General features: G+C 38.0%; 1 protein-coding gene across 17 annotated transcripts in view; it reads left to right on the forward strand.

The window, feature by feature from the left end:
• Positions 1-13,577, forward strand: part of Ptprk (protein tyrosine phosphatase receptor type K) — a 514,155-nt gene that overhangs the window by 281,403 nt on the left and 219,175 nt on the right. The gene's annotated exons all lie outside the window — the stretch shown is intronic.

Below are 13,577 nucleotides of genomic sequence, written 5' to 3' on the forward strand. Positions count from 1 at the left end.
GCACGCCTTTAATCCCAGCACTCGGGAGGCAGAGGCAAGCGGATTTCTGAGTTCGAGGCCAGCCTGGTCTACAGAGTGAGTTCCAGGACAGCCAGGGCTACACAGAGAAACCCTGTCTCGAAAAAACCAAAAACAAACAAACAACAACAAAAACAAAAAACAAAAAAAAAGCAAACAAAAAAAGAGCTGTCCTTTGCTATTAATGGAATTTTGTAGGCACTAATATAGGCCTTATTCCAAGAGATGTTTGACAATAAGGTCATAGTAAATACTCTATTTCACGTAGACTTGTAAACATTATCAATACTAATCCTATCCCCATATGCTCACTAATTCTGGTCCTTTTTCAAATCTTAGGAAGTTAGAATGAGTTTTTCCTTTTATTTTTAGAAGCTAAAGTTATTGGAAATCATGAGAGTTTTCATATTAGGTGTATCTGTTGTGAATGCAGGGAAAATATAGGCTAGGACAGGGTATATATTACCTTTATTAAAAATTTACAAGTCCTTATTTTATCTTAGTGATTTAGATTGCAGGAATGCAGTAAAGAGAGAATACAAGGATCCTTTCAGTATGGTCTTTGACAGTGACTATTTTAGGAGTCTTGCATGAACATGGACAGGATTGTGGTACATTTGATGACAGTTGCTCTTTCAGTGAAAGTGGCTTTATAGTGTCTTTAAGGAGGTGACAATTAGGCTGAAGTGAAGTGAGAGAAGGAATGAATTTTAATTTTATGAAAATTTAGAAGTAAAGTACCTTCATTAAATCAGATATCAGACAGTCAACACTGACACATATGAAAATAATGAGAAATTGTGTAACATTTGGCCAATCTAATGGAAAATGGTCTCTGCAATTGTAACAGGAGAACCATTTGTGAAGGAGTCTTCTCCGAGTGAGGGGAATGCAGGATGAGAGGAAAGTTCTAAAGACTCACATAGATAGAGGAAGACATTGGGTGAGAGATACAAACAGGGAGCTGGAGAGATCACATGGCCATGGGAGCATACAGCTCTTTCAGAGGACAGGAGTTCAGTACTCAGCACCCACACCAGGTAGTTTACAAACACCTATAATTGGAGCTCCAGGGAATCCAATCCCTTTTGTCTGACCTCCTTGGGCAACCACATTCATATACAAATACCCTCCCACAGATACAAAATCACTCGAGAATAAAAATATAAATAAATGAATATTTAGAGAAGAAAAGAAAAGAAAAACCAGAAATAGTAAGAGGCAGAAATCACAGTATGACCCAGGGGCTGAAAAGAAACATGAGATATTTTCTTCTCCCATTGATTTATTTTATAATGTTTGATACTGAATAATTATTGTTAGAAACATTAAAGATGTACTTGATTCTCATAGGTTATTCTTTAATAATTATAGAGGGAAGGGAATTAAAATTCAGGTTAGTTGATAATAATCCCAGAACCACAATAATATAATACTATATGGAGTCAGAGTACGTGCCCACATTTCCTCTCTCTTCATGATGACTTCATTCTTTCCCATGTCAGGTTTCTCTGACATTCACATTAGTTCATTAAAAATAAAACAAAAGTTGATCAGTGTATGATGAATACAGCTTTATCGTCAATGGAACATGACTTGTAACTACACTATCTCATATCACCTGTGCAAGTTCATAAACCTATAGACCCCATTATTAAAGAGCAAGAAAATATGATACTACCTTACAACCTGGCTCAGAATGATCATATGCTATCTGTTCCAGTTGATGAGTGCTGCCTCATTTGTGTCAACCCCATTTCAGCCCCTCCCACATGGGTCTAATTCATCGAACTGCATTAAGGTATAGAACACCATTGCTGTCTCTTTCATATAAGTCTAACTCAGAAGGCACAGTTGTGCTTTGGCATTCTTTAAGTATTTCACATGCTGTGTTTACAGGGACATAGGTCTGTCATTGGTGCACCTAATCAGCATCTTCGAGGTATCCTGTAACCAGCAAAATAATTGATGCACCTTCTCTGTATCTTCAAAGTTTGACTGTAACTAGCAAAATATGGGCACATGTGCACATACACTTTTCTTTTTTTTGTTTATTTTATTTTATTTTTTTGCATTCTAATCCTAGGTTTTATTCAACACAGTCCTTTCACTCTACACAAGTACAAACACAGCCTTATGTAAAGTGCTATAATGTTATAAAACTCAAAACAAATTTTATAGTACTGGCTGTACAATGAAAACAAAAAGGGCAATCTACACTTCAGGAGGGGCCCATGCTGTATATACCTTACTATAAGGCAGGTGATAGTTTTACTTATGTCATTTATACTGATATGCCATACCTGTTCATGGAAACTGTTGCCCATTTCTTAAAAACTGCTAATTGGTTGTAACTACATTTTCTCTACTTATAGTATTCTTTTTTTTTTCCCCTTCGTTTGGTTTTTTGGCAGTGCTATATGTCAAACCTAGGATGCACTAGTCATTATTTTCATGCAATTATGGACTGAGTCCTACCACTCTTCCCTGTTGCTTAATTGGTTTTTGTCTTTTTTCTTTTTAATTGGATGTTTTCTTCATTTACATTTCAAATGCTATCCCCTTTCCTAGTTTCCTCTCTGAAAATCCCCTATACCCTCCCCCATTCCCTGTGCTCCCCAACCTACCCACTCCAATTTTCTGGCCCTGACATTCCCCTATACTGGGGCACAAAATCTTAGCAAGACCAAGGGCCTTTCCTCCCACTGATGGCCATCTAGACCATCCTCTGCTACATATGCAGCTAGAGACACGAGCTCTGGGGGGTACTGGTTAGTTCATATTGTTGTTCCTCCTATAGGGCTACAGGCCCCTTCAGCTCTTTCATTGGGGACCCTGTGTTCCATCCTATAGATGACTGTGAGCATCCACTTCTGTATTTGCCAGGCACTGGCATAGCCTCACAGGAGACAGCTATATCAGGGTCCTGTCAGCAAAATCTTATTGGTATATGCAATAGTGTCTGGGTTTGGTGGTTGTTTATGGGATGGATCCCCGTGTGGAGCAGTCTCTGGATGGTCCTTCCTTCAGTCTCAGCTCCGAACTTTGTCTCTGTAACTCCTTCCATGGGTATTTTGTTACCCCTTTGAAGAAGGAATGAAGTATCCATACTTTGGTCTTCCTTCTTCTTGAGTTTCATGAGTTTTGCAAATAGTGTCTTGGGCATTCAAAGTTTCTGGGCTAATATTCACTTTTCGGTGAGTGCATATCATGTGTGTTCTTTTCTGATTGTGTTACCTCACGCAGGATGTTATACTCTAGATACATCCATTTGCCTAAGAATCTGTTGCTTAATTTACAAGTGTATTTCTACCATTTTTCCCAAGGCCCAGTTTTCCTTAGTTCATGATAATTATCTTGTTTTAATATCGTTTAAAACAATTCGTGTATTCCACATAAAATTTATTTATTTTTTTCATAAAAAGAACTTTTACTTATTACCCAATTTGTTTGATCTGGTCACTAATGATTTAGGTTCTTTGCTGCTTTTAATTTGATATCAATGATATTGAGTTATGAGTGTGTCATAGGGCTTTGCATGTCTTAGCTAGGGAGACTTTTGCTAAAATTATCAGTATCCATTTTGATACTTTTGACAGTTTTAATTATTTTCAACATATTATGGGATCTGTCTCTAATCATTGTTAGTGATAATCTTCTTTTTATTTAAGAACCAATATAGAGGAGTACATTTTCTTGTTTGTCCAGCTAATGCCAAATAAATATTGCAAACCAAACCATCTCCCTAGGCATCAGTTAATCTGATCACTAACCAGAACCATCTACCTAGATGTCAGTTGTCCTGGTACTAAAACAATGGGTAAAATTAGCATGGATGACAGGTCCTATCTCTCAATGGCATGTTTAAAACTGATGTCCTGCTACATGGACACAAAAGATGGTAATTTTAAAGGAAATTTTGGGGGCAGTGATATGAATAGTCTTTAATGAGAGTTGGCATAGTGTTGCCTGTTGTCAAACATGACCCATGGGTAAGACTTTATTAGTGCATTTTCTCTTAAACTGGAAGTGACAGGCCATGCTTACGGCCTTTTTTATTCCTTATTTGCTAAGAGTGAAATTTTTACTGCAAAATCCTCATGTGGAGGAGTATTGATCTCTCTTCCCAGAGCCATGGGAATGTCAGAGCTGTACGGTGAATAGAATTTACTTTGTCATAACTCTAGTGCTGCTTCTGGATCCTTTTGAGCTATGACAACATCTTCTGCTCCCAGAAGTCCATCCTTAGTGGGAAAGTGCCACACCCACCCCAGTGGTGACTGCATGACAGGCCCAAAAGCTTGGATGCAGTTTCGAGGCAACAAGTTTCATGGAAACTCAGTCTCCTGGAACCTTGACATCTTGTAGAATGATTGCTCTAAATCTGTCCTTGCTTTAGTAGGTGAACGGATCTGTGTGCTTTCCTTCAATACTGTTTTACGGTAAGTGCCTCTAAGGATGGATTTTGACATATAGCTAAGTTAGATTAGCCTCCATCAGTGTTCCAATATCCTATATCATTTCCAATATCATTGAGCCTCAGCTTTAATTCTTGAAGAATGTTATGCATTCAAATGAAAAGCCAGAGAGGCAGTGAAAGAAATCAGGCATTACAATTTACTGGAATAGAGCTAGAAATCTCAGAGCTAGTCTACAAAGTATACTTAGAACAACAGCACCAATCACTCCCATACACAGGAATTTACAATAGCCAAGGGAGAAGGAAGGTTGTGGTCTAAGAAGGAACTAAAGTAAATACTTAGAACAATAGCTCAGTCAATCCCATACACAGGAATTTACAATGGCCTAAGGGGAAGGTGGATTATACAATAGACAAGAATTGGAACTATGATGTGGGCATGAAACCCTTGGCCCTGGCTTCTAAGAGTAAATTGACCTTAGGTGGGGCTGCTTTTGATCCTAGTTGTTAACATTGATTTTATCCCAGTTGGTTCCTGTTAGCTTTTATGTATGCATTCCTTCGTTTTGTGTAAAAGTCACTTATAAGTCTGATGTTCGATTTGAGAAATCACGTCTGCTTGTCACCACATCGACTTCTTGCCCACCTGATTACCGGGACCCTGATTCTCCTGCGGGTTAAGGGGCCGACTGAGGCCAGTCCATGGCAGGAAAGAAGTTTGTGCACATCTGAGACTAAGAGGAGACATTTTTGTTCAGCAACACTGCACATTTGAGGAGTACTGCCTGCGGAGAGGTGTTCAGCAGCCCGCATCCAAAGTGTTATAGATGACTTCATGTGTTGGTTGCTTTGCTCCTTTGCTGTCTCATCTGTCAACTTTTTTTTTTTTTTTTGGCCATCAAAATCACAGATTAGTTTCCATCTGTCCAAAATAACTACCAACCTCCCATTTAGTGAAAGATTTTTCACATTTAGCACTTCAAAATTTTATGATATATGTCTACATTTTACTTTTTTTTTGGTATTACTTTGGGAAAGTCTCATGTATCTCAGGCTATTCTTGAACTCCTTCTTGGTTCTCCAGCTCCCAAATCCTAAGTGATGGGTTACAAGACGTTCACTGTCACACTTGATACATTTTAGCTTTAAAATTTTATTAATCACAATTTTTGTTTGTTTGTTTTAAAGTGTCAATGGTTTGGCTTTTAAATCTTGCAGTCTCTTATTAGCTATTGTAACATGCCCTGGGAATGAAACATATTCAGTTAATACATTTATATATTCTTAGTGAATAAGTCAACTGTAGCTATGATTAGGGAGATTCTCAGTTTCATTTATCCAGATTCATTAAGTATTTGTATTCTACTCATTTATTGCTGATGTTTGAAATTGTGTGCTTGATAATGGTACTCAACATTATTAGACAACGTAAAGCACATGACACAGTTCTGGCATTGTTGACTACAGGATGCAGAAGAAAGCTTCCAAGTTGTTTGATCCAATCACTAATGATTTCGATTCTTCACTGCTTTTAATCTGATATCAGTGATTTGGGATTGTATTATAAGATCACCTTACCTTCCAGTCAAATGATCCTTGCTTACCCACATCATCAAAAGGTCTCTGGTCCCACCCTATGGGGATAAAAAAAAATGGAATATTGCAGGAGAGGCATAAGAAAAACAAAGGTTTCCTTAAAATGAAAAGGTCACAGTAAGACTTGCTTTGTATGCTAATATTTAAAATGTAATAAAATAAGTTTAGGGGTCTGGAAAGATGATATAGTGGTTAACAACACTTGTTGCTCTTGTAGACAACGTTGGTTCATTTTCCACACCTACATTGTGTCATTCAAACATTTGATCCCCACAATCCATGATCTCATAATCCTCAGATCCCAGGCGATCTGAAAAGGTCTCTCTTCTGACCTGTTAGCACTGGTCACACAAGTGGTATTCAGACACACATGCTGGCAAGACACTAATGCATCTAAAATAAATCTAAATACATATAAAATAAATAAATATTAAAAAACTAAGAAATTTTATTGGGGGACAGAGAGCTTAGCTGGATGTTGGGAGCCATTTGGACTGTCCAGTGGACCAGGAAAGAAATTCTGTCTTAGGGCTCGAGAGCATAAGCAGTGGATTCCAAGGCTTCTATTCATTCCATTCAGAGAGATAGTAACTCAGGCAGTGGAGCTTCTTGTAAGTTTGGCTCAAAAAGTTTTCACCAGAAAAATGAATCTCATTTTGTCCAATATTCTTTTTCTGGTTCTATCATCTCTCTGTGTAGACTAGCTAAAAAAAAAAATCACTTCTGAATATTTTATTTTTTTTCTATTAACAGCAAAGGAATCTGGGTAATGGAAAGAATGACTTACTGTACTAATACTTTTGCTAGCTGGTGGTTTAAAGGCCATGGAGTTTGTAGCTCCAGACCATCAGCAGCCTGCTTAATGCTACACAGTATTGATTTTTAACCAGTTTTCATATCGTAGCTGTCAAACTTGTGAATTCATATAAGGATCTTTTTTTCTAACGGTGACTTGAAGATCTTTTTCTTTAATTCTATTGTAAAAACTAGTCAACTGGGCAGGAAGCCTAAAGATTTTTTTTTGGAGGTTTCCATTTAAACATCTACATTGTATAAAATCTGAAATATAATGAACCTTGTAGAACATACTGATACCCTACATATTAATTTTTCTTCTTTTCAATGACCTTAGAAAAGTAGGAAAGGCTATGCAGTCAGCAGAAACCAAGTGCTTTAAGTTTAGAGGAATTTTAAAAGTTCCATTGTTAAATTTTTTTGCTTTGCTACTGTACCCTTGAAGATGATAAAGCAAACTGTCTCCTCTCTTTCCTGGTACCTACTTCTGATTCAGGTGGTCCATTGTCCAAGATGCCTGGCATCCACCTTAATTCCAAATGAGCAAAAGAGTATTCTTACGTCAAATACTGCAGTTTTATATAATCAGAAAACAGAAATAGATGTTTATAGCTCTTATAACCAGTTGGAGGAATGCCTTTCCTAATTAAAAAAAAATTAAAAATTATAATAGGATCTTTGTTCTTTGAAAGGTAATTGGTTTTTAAATCCACTCTTCTTACTATTTAGAACTTATATAACCTAAACTCTTCACCCACTTCTCTATACCATTGTTCCTGACAGCATTACTGGTTTCTCTTGATGGCTACTCTCCAAAATGACAGAATGAAAAACACGTTTTGCCTGAATTGTCATCGTCATTTTATTTACTTTCTCTAAGTTCATTTCAAAAATTAAAATGCAGCATGAATCCTCTCCCAAAAGGCACCTGCAAGTTCTTTCTGCGGGTGATTCTCTTGTGTGAAGCTAGAGACAATGCTTATCTGGGAGCCGCTGGCCAGATCTCTTTAAAGTCAGTCTTTGGGGAGTTTGGTTGGTGTCTATTTTGACTAAAACTTTGGTAAAATTTATAATTGTATGAGAAAAAAATACTTCCCCCACTTAACAAAACAAAACAGAAGCCCTGTAGCTGACAAACTGAAGTCAGTCAATGATGGCATAGAGAGAATTCACAATTGAGGCATTCACACAGTGATTTCACTGCTGTGGTGCTGTTGTATTTCAATGGTTGTCCTTACTGTGTCTCCTCTACATTCTCCAATAATTGTTCTCATGAGAATCAATAAAGGCAACTTTGCCTATTACTCCAGACCCATGGATCACCTTTTGTATTTTGTTTTGAATTAATGTAAATTGTCAGTTGAAATGCTTGTATCGTCTTAAAAGTTGGGTAATGTACATATGACCTTTAATGAAGCCCAGAAACACAGAAAACAGAAACACATTGGGGACTGCTACAAACCTAACCAGGAGAGCCAAGCGAACCGTGTATTTGCATACTATCATAAGTTCATCCGTCCTAGCCTGTTGGTTTTCATGACACTGTGGAAAGCCGTTTCCTTTCTGAGTTAGTACAGATGCGTTTTTGTCTTTTCTGCGAAATGTTTGGTTGACCAACAATTGAAAACAAGCCTTCAGCCCATTAACGCAGATAAACGTTTACGTTTCTGTTCGATCTCAGTGTGACTTTGGTTTGCTTTGGAGTTAGGAAGTACCAGGGCTTCCTTGAGCAAGTGGATGATGACTTTATTGTAAGCATCCACTTTGGTTGTAAGGAACGCATTCAGGTTTAAAGGCTTTGTGGGCTAATTGCAGACTAATTACAAGGTACTGAATAAGAGTCTTACAAGGTAAATTCAGTGAGTGCTGAATAAAAGTCTGAATTTCGCTCATGTTATTAGAAAATTGTACATTGTGAAAGCTCACAGTAACTGCACATATATTTAGTTTGTTGTATAAACAATTTATGCTTATCTCTGACTAGCTTACAAATAACTGAGAATCAGACTATGGTTAGTTTATTTGGCTTTGACAATTCCTGGTGGGTCACCCCTGATCTGCTCTTCTAACTGGCTGCCGCCCCAATGGTGCCCTCCAGAAACTTGCTGTTTCTCCTGGCCACCCAATGGTGCCCTCCAGACACTTGCCGTTTCTCCTGGCCATTTGCTCATGGTTCCTCTCCCCTAGGTAGCTTCCTCCCTGACTTTAGTTACTTCTCCATCTCCTCTGATCTCTCCTCCTCCCATCAGGTCACTCCAAACCCACAAGCCTCTAATCCCTCCAGTAATTGGCTGTAGCCAATTTTATTTAACCAATTGTATTAAATCAAGGAACAAAGTTTGCACAACAAAAGCTTGCAAACATGACCAGTAAGTAAAGGTGATGAAGACCCTGTAGGCCTTGACCTTCTGGTATAGAACTTAGCATTACAATGCTTAACAATAGACTGAACCTCAACAGAGTTAAGTGTAATTTTATAAATAAAAGCAGACTGATAGAGTTAGTAAGGATACTTTTATCCATAACCTTCGCTGCATATACAAACACATGTAAATAATGTTTAAGCTTGCATTTCTCAACCTTTCAGGTGAACTTCCTGGACAGTCGAAAGCTGCCAATGGGGTAGATGTTTTGGCATAGGCCTCTAATCCTATTACTTGTTCGAGAGACTGGACCATCATATATTTTAAATTGGCCCGGTCTAGATTGTGGGTCTCTTGCTAGGCAGAGTCACCTAGAAATACCTTGTAAAAGAAAAACAGGGGAAAATGTTAAGTGAAATCTTTTTCCTGGTTAATTATAAAACAAAAAACAAACAAAAACAAAAACTCACAACATTCTCCTTCACAAAAACAAGCCAAATTCTGTAATTGCTTTACCATTCTGTCTGTTCTGCAGTGTTTGACTTCTGCTGATAACAATACTTTGCGTTTGTTTTCGTTTTCTTTTCTTTTGTTTTGGTTTTTGGTTAACAGCAGGATGTAGTGAGATTTTTCCTTCCTGCACTTTTCTCCCAAAGCATTTCTATTTCCTCAAAGAATGTCATTCTATTCAGCAGATGGTGTGAAAATATTTACTTATGGAAAGATAAAGAGTTTCTACCTGTCATAATTTTCCTGTGTTAAAACTCCCACTAGGCTTGACATTTCTGTGTTTTGCACTGGATTGCTGAGAAATAGATACCATGGCCAGGGTGGTTGATGCATGGTAATGATGAAAAGCGAGGTGTTTGGAATTCAATATGGATGGCAGAAATGCACCGTGTCAGGGAAGCCATATATTAAAGAGAATTTGAATTGGAAACCGAATCCCCACCTGCCACTGGGAACATTTTGATCATTTTGATTTATTAAACTTTTATAACAACATTCAGATGGAGCTGAATTAAAGGCTTCAGTCTGGAATAGTTTATTGTACATCATTCACCATGTAACCCAGCATCACTTTTGAAGGTTCTAGCAATCTGTGGAGAGAGACAGAATGGATGGATGAGGGTGTGTTTTATGCAGCAGTTTTTCCTCAGCTTGATGAAGATTGCTTTAAGCTTGTCTATGATTCTCTTACTGATAAACAGGATTTGGAATTTCAGAATTTTAGGTCACTTTGAATTTTTGATGTTTTTCAAACATATTTGAAATAGTGAGAAATAATTTTCTTGTTGGAACAGCACATATCTTACACACAGGCATACTGGGCATCTGTGCATCTGTTTCTGGGTTTGGTGGATAAATATTCACATAGAAACACTAATGGTATGCGGGAGCCTGTCATAGGAAAGTGCATTCCCTTATCACTATTGAAATTCTGTGCATCAATCCTTTTGAAAATCGTCTTTCAGCATCAGCAGCCATGAGTAGTCTGTTCTGAACAGTGGCTCCCTGATAAAGAGAAATCAATTACTATTAGAGAGGCACTAGAGGTTAAAGGCATTACTGGTTCACACTTGTTTTTGCAGCCATAAGCGGATACTTAGCTGTGAATCAGGGATGATGCAGAAGATGGATGAGACAGAGTTCAAGGAGCAGTAATGTGAGGGTCCAGGACTATCATTCCAACCCGTCTCCCCACTCATGATGGATGGTTCGGTGGCAAGAAGTAATAATACCAAATGATGAAAGATACATCTCAGCATCTTGAGCCCAGCAGACTGTACCTATTGGAATTCTGGGTCATAATGATTCCTGATTTGCAACCAAACAGGTTGGCTGCATTTAACAACACAGGTTTCTGACAGCTGTGAAGGAGGCAAGCTGCATGTCAAGCACCCCTGCTCACTGTAAATTTAATTACCTCATATTTTTGCATAGTAGATGTTGACAGGAACTTGTAAGCTATGCTAATATGGTAGGTAATTTGTTACCTGCAGAAATCACTTTTCCATGTGTCTTATGATTATTATCATGAAACATGATAAATGATCTAGTCCATGAGGTATAAATGAAAATGAAATGGATAATTGGACTCTATGTCTAAATTGTGGCTGGAATAGTCATAGCAATTATAATTGAATTTATCTCATAAAAAATGCATTGTGTAATCTATCACTGACCTTTTATCTTCTGCCTCCGGTGTTATATGAAGCTGGTCTTGTGGTGCTTACCGACACTCGCTCATAGATTGAAAAAAAATCTACTGTGTGTTGGCATCATGTTCATGCAGGAGTCCAAGCTTTTAATGTTGATATTCTTATTTTTAGAGTGAGAACACAGTATTTTGCTGTTTCTGGTGCCCTGGCGAGATGGTTTTGGAACAGGGACGAATTCAACAAAATTGTCTTGACTAATCCGTTTATTATCAGCAGCGCCCAACTTTCCACAGAGAGGTGACAATGTGCTCTAATGCCAGACGTGTGTTTACTGTGATTCTTAGAAAAGTAAAGAAAAAAGAAACATATACATATCAAATTAAAATAGAATTGATTTTTAATACCACCTTGCTTTCATTCCATCTCTCCTATTTAATTTCTTTTAAGTAGCAAATACTTGCTTTACCACAAACAGTAAACCTTCTTGGGGCTGGGCATGTGAATTATTGTGGAGAGTGCTCTCCCTTTATATGTGGTACCATATAAAACCTGAACATTGCTGCAGGTCATCTGCTTGGGAAACAGAGAAGGGGACCTCCATGGCTTGCTGGCAGCCACCATAGCCCAACCTTCAGATTCAATAGAAAGACGCTGTATCAAAAAATAAAGTGAAAGGCGACATGGATGTCAGCCACTGTCCACTACTAGTATCTGCATACATACCTGTGCACATACACAAACATAGACTTACAAGATTCTCCATTCAAAATCACTCTTAATTTATTCATTGATTTGATCTAATGCTTTTAAACAGTGATAACATATATTAACATATATGTATTTTATCTGCCTTATTAGCATTGTGGTCGATAATTAAACAGATAAAATACATAACCAGTAGGGCCACCCCAGTAGGCCTGGACCAGTTCATCTTCAAATTGTCTTGTGTTATTTTTTTTTTTTCCACACTCTGTCCTATTTGATCCCTTTTCCTCCCACCACCCCTCCCTCTGCAATCTGGCTTTTCTTCATAAATGTTCAAATCATTTGTAAACAACTTGTTTTTTTCTTCATTTACCTCCATCTAAGGGAAGCTGTTTAGGGTTGAATTATTAAACCATAGTAGCTTAAATGTTATCTGGAAATTTGATTTTTTGTGTTTGTGTGTGTTTTCTTTTTTTTTCACTTTTTTTATTATTATTTTCTTTATTTACATTTCAAATGCTATCCCGAAAGTTTCCTATACCCCTCCCCCCCACCTCTGCTCCCCTACCCACCCACTCCCACTACTTGGCCCAGGCCTTGCCTTGTGCTGGGTCATATAAAGTTTGCAAGACCAAGGGGCCTCTATTCCCAGTGATGGCCGATTAAAGTATCCAAGGAGCTTAAGGGGTCTGCAGCCCTATAGGATGAACAGAAATATGAACTAACCAGTACCTCCCAGAGCTTGTGTCTCTAGTTGCATATGTAGCAGAGGATGGCCTAGTCGGCCATCAATGGGAGGAGAGGCCCCATGGTCTTGCAAAGATTCTATGCCCCAGTATAGGGGAATGCCAGGGCCAGGCAGCAGGAGTGGGTGGGTGGGGAGCAGGAACAGGGTGAGGGGAGAGTATAAGGGACTTTGGGGATAGCATTTAAAATGTCAATGAAGAATATATTTGATGTGTCCTGTATGCTGTTTTTCCACTTCAATAACAAAAGTTTAATTTTCTTTATCCTTAAGGAACCTGGATCTGATAAATAGACTTGATTCATATGCCTTAGGACCTAGCTCCAGACTGTGTCCCAGGTCTTGGTCAGCATAGTTATCTTGTTACCTTTTTTACTTTCATCATAATTACATACAATTCTACAAGAATTATCTAAACTCACCTGTAGGTATTAAGAAAATATTTTTATGCAAGATTCAATAAACATGAATCAGCCTTCTTATACTCTGCTCCCCCCCCAAATTTAATTATGCAGATTTTATTTTTATCACTTTATGATCTCTATACTTGATTATTTGAGGATTGTCCTCAGTTTTGTATTGCCCTCCCAGGTAATTTTACAATGAAGGGCTACAATTTTTGTATCCTTTATTCTTTATAAAGGAACTGGAACATAGTCATGTCTTCTCTGAACCAAGTAGAAGGCATTTCAGAGAACACAGTGACTCGTATACCTGCTCCCCACATCCAGACCGAAACTCAAGCACCTGCTCCTCAAGCTATGTGCACTCAT

The sequence above is a fragment of the Mus pahari genome, chromosome 21, assembly GCF_900095145.1.
Source record: "Mus pahari chromosome 21, PAHARI_EIJ_v1.1, whole genome shotgun sequence".
In the NCBI taxonomy this organism is placed as follows: Eukaryota; Metazoa; Chordata; class Mammalia; order Rodentia; family Muridae; genus Mus; species Mus pahari.